The sequence below is a fragment of the Gasterosteus aculeatus genome, chromosome 2, assembly GCF_964276395.1.
Source record: "Gasterosteus aculeatus chromosome 2, fGasAcu3.hap1.1, whole genome shotgun sequence".
Taxonomy (NCBI): Eukaryota; Metazoa; Chordata; class Actinopteri; order Perciformes; family Gasterosteidae; genus Gasterosteus; species Gasterosteus aculeatus.
Genome location: NC_135689.1, coordinates 24,537,808 through 24,552,155, shown reverse-complemented (window position 1 = coordinate 24,552,155; position 14,348 = coordinate 24,537,808).

Genomic DNA, 14,348 nt, shown 5'->3' with positions numbered 1-14,348 from the left:
ACAAGTAACAGACAAGAGACAAAGTGACGAGTGACGACAAAGTGATGAATTGCAGTTAAAGTCGCGTGTGCAGTGTGAGGGGGAGTGACCGGTGGGATGTTATAGTCAGTCAGTGGGGGACCGGCTCTGTTGATGAGCCCGACTGCCGACGGGAAGAAACTGTTCGTGTGGCGGGAGGTCGTAGTCCTGATGGACCTCAGCCTCCTGCCAGATGGAAGGGGCACAAACAGTTTTTGTCCGGGGTGGGAGGGGTCGGCCGCCATCTTTTTAGCTCGCTTCAGAGACCTGGAAGCGAACAAGTCCTGCAGGGACGGCAGATTGCAGCCGATCAGCCTCTCTGCAGAGCGGAGGACACGCTGCAGCCTGCCCTTGTCCTTGGCTGTGGCTGCAGCGTACCAGACGGTGATGGAGGAGCAGAGGATGGACTCCATGATGGCCGTTATGATCTCACACACTTCATGACATTGAAAGACGCTCTTCAGGAACAAGAACCCTTTTGTATATGCCAAACCCTTATTTTGAGTTTTAAGTTTTTGGTGCATTAAAAAAAAAAAAAAAAGCAAACTGGATGCGTATGTCACAGGCAGACGCTCCCCGTCCCCGGAATATTGAGGTGCGAAGATCGGGACCTCAGTCACCCCTCGGTTTTGAGCCATAATGGTTTGTGCCATCTGGGATCAGCCCACCGACTCACCTGGGGCTCGTCACTAATCAGAGCCAGCCCTGTACTTAAGCCTGTGACTCCCCAAAGCTCCTTGCGAAGTCCTGTGCATGTTCCATCACATTCCGAGCGTTTTCCCGATCTCCTGTTCTTGCCTGTTATTGACCTCTCGTTTGTCCCAGACCTCGTTCCTGCCTGCCTGATCCTCAACGGTACTTCTGTCTAACTCCACGTAATCCCAGCTTTCGACCACCCGCCTGTACTCCGGATACGACCACGCCTGACCCCCTGACGGTGCCTCTGTTTATCCCCGCTCTCCTGGCTTTCGACCCTCTGCCCGCCTACTGGACTCGACCACGCCTAACCCTTGTCTGTACTTCCACAATAAAGCTGCGCTCTGCGCTTGGGTTTCACTCCTGTCTCTTGTGATGCGTTACAGAAGACTTCGCCTTCAATCAGACCCAGCAGAGTCGCAGAGTCCCTTCAGTCCTTGGAGATGTCCGACCCGGACCAGCGGGCTGTAGGAGGCCCCAGCATGGCACATATCGTCAAACATCTTGCCGCGGTCCAAGCAGAGCACGGTCAACGACTGGGTCGAGTCGGGGAGTCCGTGCACAACTTAGCAGCAGCGCTCCAGGATTTCCAGCAGTACACAGTACATACGGCTGTTCAGGCGCTCGCCGCTACTGCCCCTGTCGAGGCTCCCTCTACCAGAGGAACCCTCGCACCAGCGTTACCACAGTCAGCACTTCATCTAGCGCCACCTCAGCGATATGATGGTAGTCCCGAACTCTGCAGAGGTTTCCTGACGCAGTGCTCGTTGATATTTGAACTGCAATCCCCACAGTTTGCTTCAGACCGTGCTAAAGTGGCATTTATCATCTCTAGGCTCACAGGAAGAGCCTTGGTGTGGGCCACGGCCGTGTGGGACCAACAGGAACCTGTCTGTTCCGACCATGAGGGGTTCATGCAACGGCTAAGACAGGTGTTTGGTCACTCTACTAGCCTGCAGGAGGCTGCGAGGCGCCTCCTGAAGTTACGCCAGGGCCCACGGTCAGTGTCTGACTTTTCGATAGACTTCAGGACCTTGGCAACAGAAAGCGGGTGGGAAGACTCTGCCCTGATGCCCACCTTTTATCATGGCCTTAGCGAGTCTCTTAAGGATGAACTGGTGAACAGGGACTGGGGCAATACCCTTGAGGACCTCATCAGCCTGGCTACCCAACTCGACCGTCGCAGGAGGGAGAGACAGCGGGAGAAGGAGTCCAGGGGCAGTGATGACCACCCGCTAAGGGGTCTTCCACACAGCGTCCCCGAGGGTACCCCAGGCCCGGAGGGGGAAACAGTGCAGCTCAGAAAAACTCGACTGTCCCCTGAGGAACGAGATCAACGAAGGAGGGAGTGGTTGTGCTTTTATTGTGGTAAGGCTGGGCACTACCGGAACAACTGCCCCCATCGGCGGACCAGGGAACAGCCACTGACTGTGAGTACGCTCTTCTGCCCAAACATCTCCCAGCACCAATGCCTGGTACCGGTCACTATCATCGGGAGCAGGGGGCAGGCAACAACCGTTCCTGCGTTGATAGACTCGGGGTCTGCGGGGAATTTTATTAGTCAACGCCTAGTACAACAACTGCAACTAGCTACGTTGCCCTGTTCCCCACCATTATCGATTACCGCCATAAACAATCAGCCCCTTGGGTCAGGCTTCATCTCACAGGTTACCGTCCCGGTTACCCTGGTTGTGGGTGTTCTGCATTCTGAAGAATTATCCCTGTTAGTCATTGACAATGTATCGAACGATGTTATTTTAGGTCTGCCATGGCTGGCTTTTCATGAACCACAAATTTCTTGGAACACTAATGAACTGCTCCGTTGGGGTGACAAGTGTGTCTCTCAGTGTTTGACAAAACCCCTCAGAACAGCCACCATCAGGAGCACAGCCACGGCTGCCACACCAGAGGTCCCCCCGGCCTACCGAGACCTTGCAGCGGTGTTCAGCAAGGCGAGCGCCGAGTGCCTGCCACCACACAGACCATGGGACTGCGCCATTGACTTGGTGCCAGGAGCTACGCTACCCCGAGGTAGGATCTTCCCATTATCTTTACCAGAGTCCCGGGCCATGGAAAAATATGTGGAGGAGGCTCTTGCCAACGGCTTTATTCGCCCATCCACGTCACCTGCAGCCTCAAGTTTCTTTTTTGTAAAGAAGAAGGATGGGGGTCTCAGACCATGTATTGACTACAGGGGGTTGAATTCCGTCACCGTTAAGTACCGCTACCCCCTGCCTTTGGTGCCTGCAGCAGTGGAACAACTGCGAGAAGCTCGGATATATACTAAACTAGATCTCCGCAGCGCCTACAATCTCATTCGCATCAGGAACGGGGACGAGTGGAAAACGGGGTTCCACACGGCAACAGGGCATTACGAGTATCGGGTGATGCCTTTTGGATTAGCCAATGCCCCATCAGTGTTCCAAGCCTTTGTCAATGAAGTACTCCGGGAATTCATAGGCAGGAGTGTAATAGTGTATATTGATGACATTCTGGTCTACTCCACAGATCTGGAGGCACATGTCAGGCATGTACGCCAAGTCCTCGACAAACTGCTTGAGAACCACTTGTATGTCAAGCTGGAGAAGTGCGAATTCCACCAGACACAGGTACAATTTCTGGGGTACATAATATCCCCCCAGGGGGTCCAGATGGACGAGGGGAAGGTCAAGGCAGTAATGAACTGGCCCGAGCCCCAGACTATCAAGGAGCTCCAGCGGTTCCTAGGGTTTGCAAACTTTTACAGACGCTTCGTCCGTAATTTCAGTTCTGTTGCAGCACCCTTAACGTCTCTATTCAAGGGGTCCTCCAAGAAGCTCAGGTGGAATGAGGCTGCCGCCTCGGCCTTCCGGAAACTGAAGGACATGTTCACCTCAGCGCCGGTCCTCAGGCACCCGGATCCGGCCCTCCCCTTTGTGGTGGAGGTGGATGCATCTGAGACAGGAGTGGGAGGCGTCCTCTCACAACGCCAGGGTAAGCCCGCAAAGCTACACCCGTGCGCGTTCTTCTCTCACAAATTGACCTCGGCCGAAAGAAATTATGATGTAGGGAATCGAGAACTCTTGGCGGTCAAACTGGCGTTTGAGGAGTGGCGGCATTGGCTAGAGGGAGCCAAACACCCCTTTCTGGTGCTAACCGACCACCGTAATTTGGAGTACATACAGTCGGCTAAACGGCTAAATCCGCGTCAAGCTCGCTGGTCTGTTTTTTACCCGCTTTGACTTCATTTTGAGTTATAGACCCGGCTCGAAAAATGGCAAGGCAGATGCACTCTCCCGGCTCCAGGAATCTGCGTCCTCCCAGGACACTCCAGGACCAATCCTACCACCTAAGCACATCATCGCTCCCATCAGGTGGGATATCATGGGACAGATACAACAGGCCCTGCCAGGTGACCCGATTCCCCAGGGGTGCCCCGGGAATAAAACCTATGTGCCCGCAGCGGTCCGAGCTCAGCTCCTTCAGTGGATGCATTCATGCCCCAGTTCTGGGCACCCAGGTATCCAACGCACCCTTGCACTAGCCAGAGAGCAGTTTTGGTGGCCATCTCTAACACAGGATGTCACAGACTATGTTCAGGCATGTACCACGTGTGCACAAACAAGATCCCCCCCCGGGACCTCCCCTCAGGTCTCCTGGAACCCCTCCCCATACCTAACCGACCCTGGTCCCATATGGCAGTGGACTTTATCACCGACCTTCCCTGTTCCCAGGGTTTTACCACCATCTTGGTGGCGGTGGATAGATTCTCCAAAGCCTGCCGCTTGATTCCCCTTAAGAAGCTACCCTCTGCCTTGGAGACCGCGGAATCTCTATTCCATCATGTGTTCCGGACCTTCGGCCTCCCTGAGGAGATTGTGTCAGACCGAGGGGTCCAGTTTACCTCGAAGGTATGGGCAGCATTTTTCAAGATGTTAAATGTACAAGTGAATCTGTCGTCTGGATACCACCCGCAGAGCCACGGACAGACGGAGAGGCTGAACCAGGAGATTGGCCGGTTCCTACGCGCCTACTGCTTTCAGCAACCAGGGGAATGGAGCCGGTTTTTGCCATGGGCAGAGTATGCGCAAAACTCGCATAAAAGCACATCCACAAGGATATCACCCTTCCAGTGCATGCTCGGTTTTCAGCCAGCGCTGTTCCCGTGGTCTGGGGAACCGTCTGAGATCTTGGCGGTAGACAATTGGTTAAGGCGGAGCAGGACGGTCTGGGACGCTACCCGGACAGAGATACAACGGGCCGTTCAGCGCCAGAAGAAGTACGCCGACCAGCGCAGGCGCCCAGCGCCCCGGTTCCAACCCGGGCAGGACGTGTGGCTTTCCACGCGGAACATCCGTCTCCGCCTCCCGTCTAAGAAGCTAAGTCCCCGTTTCATTGGCCCATGCAAAATCATCAAACAGATCAACACAGTGTCATATCGGTTACAGTTACCCTCCCATTACAGGATCAATCCGACCTTTCATGTTTCCTTGCTTAAACCTGCAGTCAGGACCGAGGGCGGTCAGTCAGGACCTGAGGTGCAGCCGGCACCACCCCCACCGCTCCTGGATGACGGGGTAACATACACGGTCAGGGCACTATTAAATTCGCGTCGTCGCCAGTCTGGTCTACAATATCTCGTAGACTGGGAGGGTTATGGCCCTGAGGAGAGAGCCTGGCGTCCAGCCGCGGACATACACCCTGACCTCATCACGGACTTCCATCAGGCCCACCCCGAATGTCCCGGCCCGCGGCCTCGGGGTCGGCCCCCCCGTAGAGGACGAACTTCGGCTTCCGGAGCCGCCTGTAGAAGGGGGGGCTCTGTCACAGGCAGACGCTCCCCGTCCCCGGAATATTGAGGTGCGAAGATCGGGACCTCAGTCACCCCTCTGTTTTGAGCCATAATGGTTTGTGCCATCTGGGATCAGCCCACCGACTCACCTGGGGCTCGTCACTAATCAGAGCCAGCCCTGTACTTAAGCCTGTGACTCCCCAAAGCTCCTTGCGAAGTCCTGTGCATGTTCCATCACATTCCGAGCGTTTTCCCGATCTCCTGTTCTTGCCTGTTATTGACCTCTCGTTTGTCCCAGACCTCGTTCCTGCCTGCCTGATCCTCAACGGTACTTCTGTCTAACTCCACGTAATCCCGGCTTTCGACCACCCGCCTGTACTCCGGATACGACCACGCCTGACCCCCTGACGGTGCCTCTGTTTATCCCCGCTCTCCTGGCTTTCGACCCTCTGCCCGCCTACTGGACTCGACCACGCCTAACCCTTGTCTGTACTTCCACAATAAAGCTGCGCTCTGCGCTTGGGTTTCACTCCTGTCTCTTGTGATGCGTTACAGCGTATTTGTATAAGGATTAACCATTATTTTCTTTAATATGTGTCAAGCTTGAATTGACTAATGATGAACTCAGGTAGCAATAAATGTGCACTGGGCCCAAGACAAGATACAAGATAATGTTACCAAAATAATGTTGGAGGGAGAAACTGCAGAATTTTTTAAGTTTACTTAATTAACGAAAGTAGTTTAAATTAAATTGCAGAGAGGTATGGGGAACATGAAGTCACTGAATGAATGAATAAATAAATAAATATATTTGAATTAATGTTTGAACAAATACAGCAAAAAATTGAATTACATGATGGAATAAATAAAAATAATAAATAAATGCTAGAATAAATAAAAGATGATCTAAAAACATAAATACTGAAATAAATATGGAAATAAATAAATGAATGTATCAATAAACAAAAAAAAGTTGATGATCAAACAGGACTGTTGCAATTGCCCTCCTTTTCACAGGAGGCACAAAGTGGTGAGCTACCTCCCACACGATAAATAGAGGCCCTGTTGAGGCCAACTTCCTCTTTGTTTCCTGACATGAGTGTTTCCATGTGTCTGTTGGACTGATTTCAATGTAAGTTTATCCATATTATGCCGTTCCTTGGTTTGTATTGTCATGGCCCCTCTTCTCCTGCAGGCAGAGGAGGGTCGCTGGTGATTGCAGGTATTTAAACTGCCTCACTAACCGTGCTCTGTCTCTCTGCTCCTCCAGGTATGATCCTGTTTTCTTTGTTCCTTTGTAGTTTTACTTAGTTTCCACTCAGTCATGTTTACACACACAGATTCACGCATCCCTGCACTTTACATACACCGTACATTATGACATTTTCACACCTCATTCCTTTTTCTTTGTTTAAAGTTAATAGTGTTGGTTTACAATAAAGAAAACCTTTTTGATTGGCCTATACCTGTTGTTCGTGTCCCCTCATTTTTTGCGACAGGCTATGAGCCGGCCTGTGACAGTATATGAATTGATCTGTTTGTCATGCCAAATTTTGTAATCTCCCTTCTTTCCTTTTTGTATAGACCATGGAAATATTACATGAACAACTAAAATGGCATGGCTAAATAAAGATCAAAGTGCATGAAACCCTGTTTCAAGTCGGTTTGTGGCTCCAGTCGACCCCTAAATCCAGTACAAATGGTCCTTCGAGCCGGAGGCTGAGCCACACTCTGCACCCCCACCAAAATGGCTGATTCAGAGACCGAAGGCATCAATGGACAAGGCCACGAATGAAGAGGCTTCTTGTATTAAAAATATGGATGATGGAGACCAGGGTGTAACGGACTTAACCCACCTCTACATGGAAGAGGCTAACCCAGAATTGTCCCAATCTTCACCCAGGCCATCTACACCTGCTCAAGAGTCTAGCCATTCACCTAAACCACTCCAAATCGCTTTGCCCTTAGCACCTAGTGATGTATTAGCAAATCCAATCAGCCATGACCCTGGGGATAGACCTAAACGTGCTAGGCGCCCTCCAGACTACTATGGTAGTCATAGGTCACAGCACAAGGCAACTACAAAAATGGTTCATGTAGCTCCTACGGTAGGAGGACCTTTTACACAAAGTCAACCTCTACTCTCCCACGTTCTCACGCTAGTAGGGGTTCCAGGAGCAGCCACGCTTCTAATCTGAATGCCAGCATTTTGGAGGAGGAGGAGAAATCAACTGGAGGAGCTTAAAAGATGAAGAGAGGATAAGGAACTTGATGCAATGTAAATCAATTGATGAGAAAGCCAGAGCCGCCCAGCAACGACAAGAAGATGCTCACAGGGAGAGGGAGAAAATTGTCAGACAGGTTGACATTAACAGACGCATTTGGATTAAAGAACAAGAGCTAGAGTCAGCCAGAGGAGCCATACATTTGATTATTCTTTTGTATTATTTCTTCTTTCCTTCCAAATTGTTTGTATGTGTGCGTGTGGTGTGACGTCATTTGTATCTACGGCACCGTAAGGGGGTGTGGTGTGTATATTAGCGTGTGTCTGGTCACCTGTGAGGCTCGGCGGGTTGTTTGGAGCTGCAGGGTGAGCATGGGGAACAAACTTTCTATTGACCGTCGCCGTCATCGTCACCGGAGTAATTATTGTCACTACGAAGTTTTATGCGCTGTTGATCCTCTCTTGACTGATGAAAGGCATCTTCACTTGGCATCTTCACTTGGTTTCAACTCCCCCACTTCCTCAACCTGGCCTCCCTCATCAGCCAGCCAGGGCCTTACTGACCCTTCTCACGCCCCAGACGACACAGCAAAGCTCAGGGTCCGTTCAGGATCGCTATTTGCCCTCAATAGCCACTGCTCACGCTGCACCATTATCTATTCACCATGTACTTGCACCTCCAGGCATTGTCCAAGCCACTACCTACACAGAATCAATGCCTGGTCCTGGACCGTCCACTTTCACCGGTAGTTTACCCCAAATGCAACCGGTGTCATTCCAGCAGCCACAACCTGTTTACCAACATTCTCAAAATCCCAATACCAGCGATTTGTTCATAGCCTCTGCCTATGGAATACCAAGACCTTCACTTCCTGTGTTTAAAAGCGGTAGGCAGAGTGATTTTGCCCTCCTTAAAATGGCTCTGGATAACCTTCTCAATAATCACCCGGACAAACCCAATCGCTCCCATAATGTAATGTTGAAAGTCATCAATATACGTCTCCACAATTGGAAAAGGACATTTGAAACACATGCAGTCCTCGATGATGGCGCAGATAGATCTATTCTGCTTCCCCAGGCTGTTCAGCGTTTGGGCCTCACAGCCCGGCCTGAAACAATCTCATATATCGTGCAATTGAATGGAGCATCTGTGTCCTTTTGAAGTATCCCCTATTAACAAGCCAACTGAAAGGCACGTTATTAATGGAGCATTCACTGCAGAAAATCTTGGCCTGTCAGAGCACAGATACCCTGTAAAGCAGCTCCAAGAGCAGTATCAACATCTCGGCGGTATTCCGTTTACAGTCCATCGATCATGCACAGCCACTTGTCCTCATTGGCTCGGACTACGCTCATCTTATCACAGCCACCGAGCCAATACTCATGGGGCCCCCCGGTGGCCCATTGGCAGTACACACTAGGCTGGGCTTGGCCAGTTTATTTCAAACGCAGCAAAGTATCTCCGTAAATCTTATTTGTTTCAAAAGCGAATTGCTCCGCAATGTCGAAAGACTCTGGCAGATTGACACGCTGCCCTACGTCAACAAAAAGACAGCCATAAGGTCAAAACAAGATAAGCTAGCCCTCGCTCTACTCCACTCAAAGACTGTTAGAGTAGATGTGGATGGTGTAATGGACTATGCTACTCCTCTATTAAGAACTCCGAACACTCCTGCCCTTCAGGCTCCATAGGAAGCTGTCCTGCCCCGACTCTTTGCTACAGAAAGACGCCTGTCCACGGATCCTAAACTTGCCGATAAATACCAAGAGGAACTGATTAAGCTCGTGCAGTCTGGATATGTGAGAAGGATTCCCAAAGAGCAGGTAGATCAACCGCCTGAAACATGGTGCTTCCCACATCACATTGTTGAACATAACAACAGACACAGAGTCGTGTTTGACTGCTCTTTCGAATACATGGGCCAAAATCTAAACAAATGTCTTGTGCCTGGACCGACACTAGGCCCTTCCCTCCTTGGGGTTCTACTCCGATTCGGTCAACACCCCGTTGCCATCTGCGGAGATATCAAAGGAATGTTCCATCAGGTACGCCTTCTGAATGAGGACAAACCCCTATTGCGCTTTATATGGAGAGGTATGCATCTCCACAGAGCCCAGTGTTTACGAATGGCAAGTCTTGCCATTTGGGACCACATGTAGCCCTGTGCTACCTATGTCGTCCATAAACATGTACAAGATCACTCCAGTGGAAATGAGGAAGTCCTTCAATCTGTCAAACATTGTTTTCATGTAGATAACTGAAACTCCAAAGTTTCCCTTCCTCTCATAAAGCCAAGTCCCTCATTGACTAAATGAGACCTCTCCTGGCCGCTGGTGGTTTTAACATCAGACAATGGGCCAGCAATGACCCAGCTGTAATAAATCATCTCCCACCAGACACAAAGTCCAAAACCAGGGAATTGTGCCTCTCGTACAGGATCTATGGAAGCAGGAAAGAGGATGGGGTAACATAATGAAAACAGATAGGTTATTGGAGAAATGGAGAGCATGGGAGTCGGAGCTACGGAAAATCCCTGATATTCACTTTCCCCGGTGTTATCTCCTCCCGTCAACTGACACAGCCACCTATGGATCACATCGGCAAGTGTTTAGTGATGCCTCTGAACGTGTGCATGGAGCTGTTGCCCACCTTCTGACAATTCTGACCTTCTGGCGGTTTGTGGCTCCAGTCGACCCCTAAATCCAGTACAAGGACTTAACAAAAGCATAACATATTTAACAGTAACAAGATTTATTTCTACATTTCGGTTAATCTACATTCATTTATTTATTTACGTGTCTGTATGTTAACAAAGTGAAAGGTCCTCTCTGAAACAGGATAGGTAACAGGAGTGTGATCGCTCCTGGGGCCTGTTTCAAGAAGAGGGTTTAGTGAAAACTTAAAGTTTGTTAACCCTGAGAGGAAGGAAACTCTTTTCTGGACGTTCCTGTTAATGAAGGAGCCGTTTTACTTTGCAGGGTGTTAAACACGTCGGGAGAGAATCAGGCCTCGATTAGATATATTGTAATATCCAGATAACTACTTGTTTGAACGGTACCGTTTTTCTTCACAGTCCATCATATATGTACATAACCTCACGCGTCCTCATATAACTGATGTCTCCCATCGTGGACATGCTCTCACATACGAGCACATTCTCTGTGTAGTATTACTTTTTTTGCAAACGTCAGTTTCCTTTACAACATTAGAATATTAGTAAAGCTGCTGTATGCAGAGCCGTGAGAAACGTGTGCGTCGCTCTGACACGAACCAATGAAGCCAATAAAGACGAGTTCCACAGGATGCACCTGAATAAAACACATTATACGTTTAATACCATTGTACCAGTTTTTACCAGCGATATTATTATTGTGATTAAATATGAGCATGTGTGTGTATTTCAAGCCTGTGTGTAGTGCATTCTAACAATTAGTACGTATGGATTATGATTAGTGTGTAAATGAAATATTAACTGACAACACTCTATTGGAACTTTAGATCTTTTGCTGCAGCAGCGTGTTGCTTTTCTTTCTAATTACGGGTTCATACTCGTCGTACGCTTGCATTAATATTTCCAGGTCAATAGGGGTGAATATATTGGGTTTGGTGGTTGTCATGGTGAATCGTGGTATCGTGGCTCCATTCATGCTGCCTTCATACTGTGGTGGTCCACACGCTCAACTCTGATTGAACCGACTCTAAACAGCTGTTCTGAAACCCAAACCTCAGAGTTTTCCATGTCAGGGTAAATCAACTCAGAGTTTAGGGTTTGACTCTGTGTGTCACTGTGCGCAGCCTGGATGTGACTGTTTGGTACTTTTTTCAGGTTTTAGGAAACATTCACACACCAAACAGAGTAGTTCACACGTATGTTAATTTAAGCATGGCAGGAGAGTTGATGTAGCATGTGAGATGCCTGTGTTTTGTAAGACTTTTGTTGATAAAGATGACAATGTATTGCTGTTTGGAAAATTTCTGGAAATTGTGTGTTTTGATCGGTATTACCATGCCTTTAAGGTCAGGCTGCATCCTGACAAGATTATTAAGGTGTTGCACATAAATTGTCCATTTTACTTTAAACCATTCGATGTTCAAATAGAGTGCAGAATGGCAGATTCCACCTTTTTTAAGGAATGTCGACCCTTATTGCCATTTTATGCAGGTCAAATGTTTTGCATTGTTACAGTGCACAATAAAGAGCTGTGAGATGCATTATTTTGTGGTTTTGTGATTTTACTTCTCAATTCATGTCGTTTGGAAAAACTAATGAAAACATTCGATGTAATTTGATACCGAGGAAATTATTTGTAATTATAGTGTTATTTTCAGTGAGACTGAGCCGTGTCAATGGATGGTTAGTTTTACACTATCAGTGCTGTTTTCACAATAGAGTAAAACTGTAGTGTGTAACATCAGCACTTACCAGAGTTATTTGCCGTATTGTTAATTCTGTATAATTCTATATAGTGTCAATGCAAATTTGAATTTAACTCAAAGAGAGTTGACTTGATATAGAAGAGTTAAATTATAAACACTATGAGAGTGAGTAGTGTTAAATTTCATTAACACTATACAGTGTTGAGTGGTGTTAAATTTTTACTCTATTTAGAGTTAATTTAACTCTAAAATTTCAACACTTGGGCAACAGTTAATTTAACACCAATTCTGGTTGGAACCAGATACACTTTGGAATAGTGTCCAATTTTACTCAAAGTGTCAGTCACACTGCAAAATGTACTATTTAGATTAGATTAGATTCAACTTTATTGTCATTCCACAGGGTACAAGTACTGAGGCAACGAAATGCAGTTTAACATCCAACCAGAAGTGCAAAATATCAAAAAGTGCAGAGTATGTGCATATGTAAAGTGTAATAAGTGAATAAATAGATATGTACAGTAAGAAATGGATATACAATAACAGTGCAAATGTTCAGTGGCTGGAGGAAGGTGTGTGGCAGTCGAGCCAGGGTGGAGGGGGGAGTACAGTCACTGAGGGAGATGTGTGTTGGGGGCAGAGTTCAGAGTTCAGGGGGGGCAGAGTTCAGTAGAGTGACAGCCGCAGGGATGAAGCTGTTCCTGAACCTGCTGGTCCGGGAACGGAGCAACCTGTAGCGCCTCCCAGAGGGGAGGAGGGCCAACAGTCTGTGGCTGGGTGAGAGCTGTGCCCTCCGCAGACATCTCTTGCTCTGGACGCCTCGATGGTGGGGAGTGAGGAGCCGGTGATGCGTTGGGCAGTTTTCACCACCCTCTGCAGTGATTTACGTCCACGACAGAGCAGTTACTGAGATGCAGTTTGTAAGGATGCTCTCTATGGTACAGCGGTAGAAATTCTCCAGAATCTGAGGAGACAGATGGGTCTTCTTCAGTCTCCTCAGGAAGAAGAGACGCTGGTGTGCTTTCTTTACCAGGGATGAGGTGTTGAGGGTCCAAGAGAGGTCCTCAGAGATGTGATGTCAACTTTAAAATGTTGACAAGTCTAAACTATTTTATAAAAAAACAGCTTGTTGGTATCTAGCTATTAATACTACAACTACCACTCATTCTGTTACATGTACTAATACAACTAATAGTATCATGTCTGTGTTTTCTTTAAAATTACTTAAAATTAAATTGTAATTTTTTTTTTTATTTCAGCTTCAGCCATTTTTAAATCCCCCGACGTCGTTTGGTGATAAATTAATAACAACATTAACGCCACTGAAAACATTAGTCGCAATTGGTCCGACGTTTCCTAAAACATGAACAAACAGAAAACTGATTTCAAAGCCTCGTCCAGCTGTTTACTGATGTTTGTCATGTTTAATGACGAAATGTCCCTCTTGAGGGATCAATAAAGTATCGATCTGTCTAATGGAGAAAGATACAGGCAGACAGACAGAAGTTAAAGGCAGTTTTGCTGACAAGTTGACTAGTTTTGTTTAATATACAAATATTGAAATGACAGGTAGGTCTTGAGTTGAGCTACATGACGGTCTGGTGAGGTATATTGTGGTGTATTATTAGTGTAATGCTGCTTATGCTTCAACTGTAAAAGAAAACAGTAGAAAGAGCAGCGTTTTGATAAGTTTTAAGTTTAATTATTTAACAAATTATTTGATTATAAAAAAGCCTTGCTTTGTCTGTTTTTTGATCATTTGAATATATATAAATATATAAGCTGAAAATTGTGTTTTTTATTTAATTATTTATTGTTATTGCATTTCCTGAATAATTTTGTCAATGGTTTGAGCACCTGCCTCCCACAATGTCTGTGCACGTGCCTGATGTACTGGTACTAAGTGCACTAAAGCAACAGGTAATTTGACAAAGATCTTGTTTAACTGCTCTTGTTTTAAGACCAGTTATTTTGTCCTATTACGTCCACAGTCACGAAGAGAGCCGAATCCAAATGGCTGATATGTTTTTATTTACTGTAGTTATTTACTGCTCCATCTTCACCAGGCTCCACCAGTGTTTTTCCCCTATTTAGCATATGATAAGCTTTTTAATAAAGCTTTTTAATTACATGGGCCTTTCTATGTTTCATTTTCTTGTGGGTCTTTCTGCTGTGTTGGAGGGAGTCACACAGTTATAGAGCAGCCATCCTGCATGTGTTTGTTGTGTGGTTGGTTTTAGACGTCGTGTTTGCTGCGATTT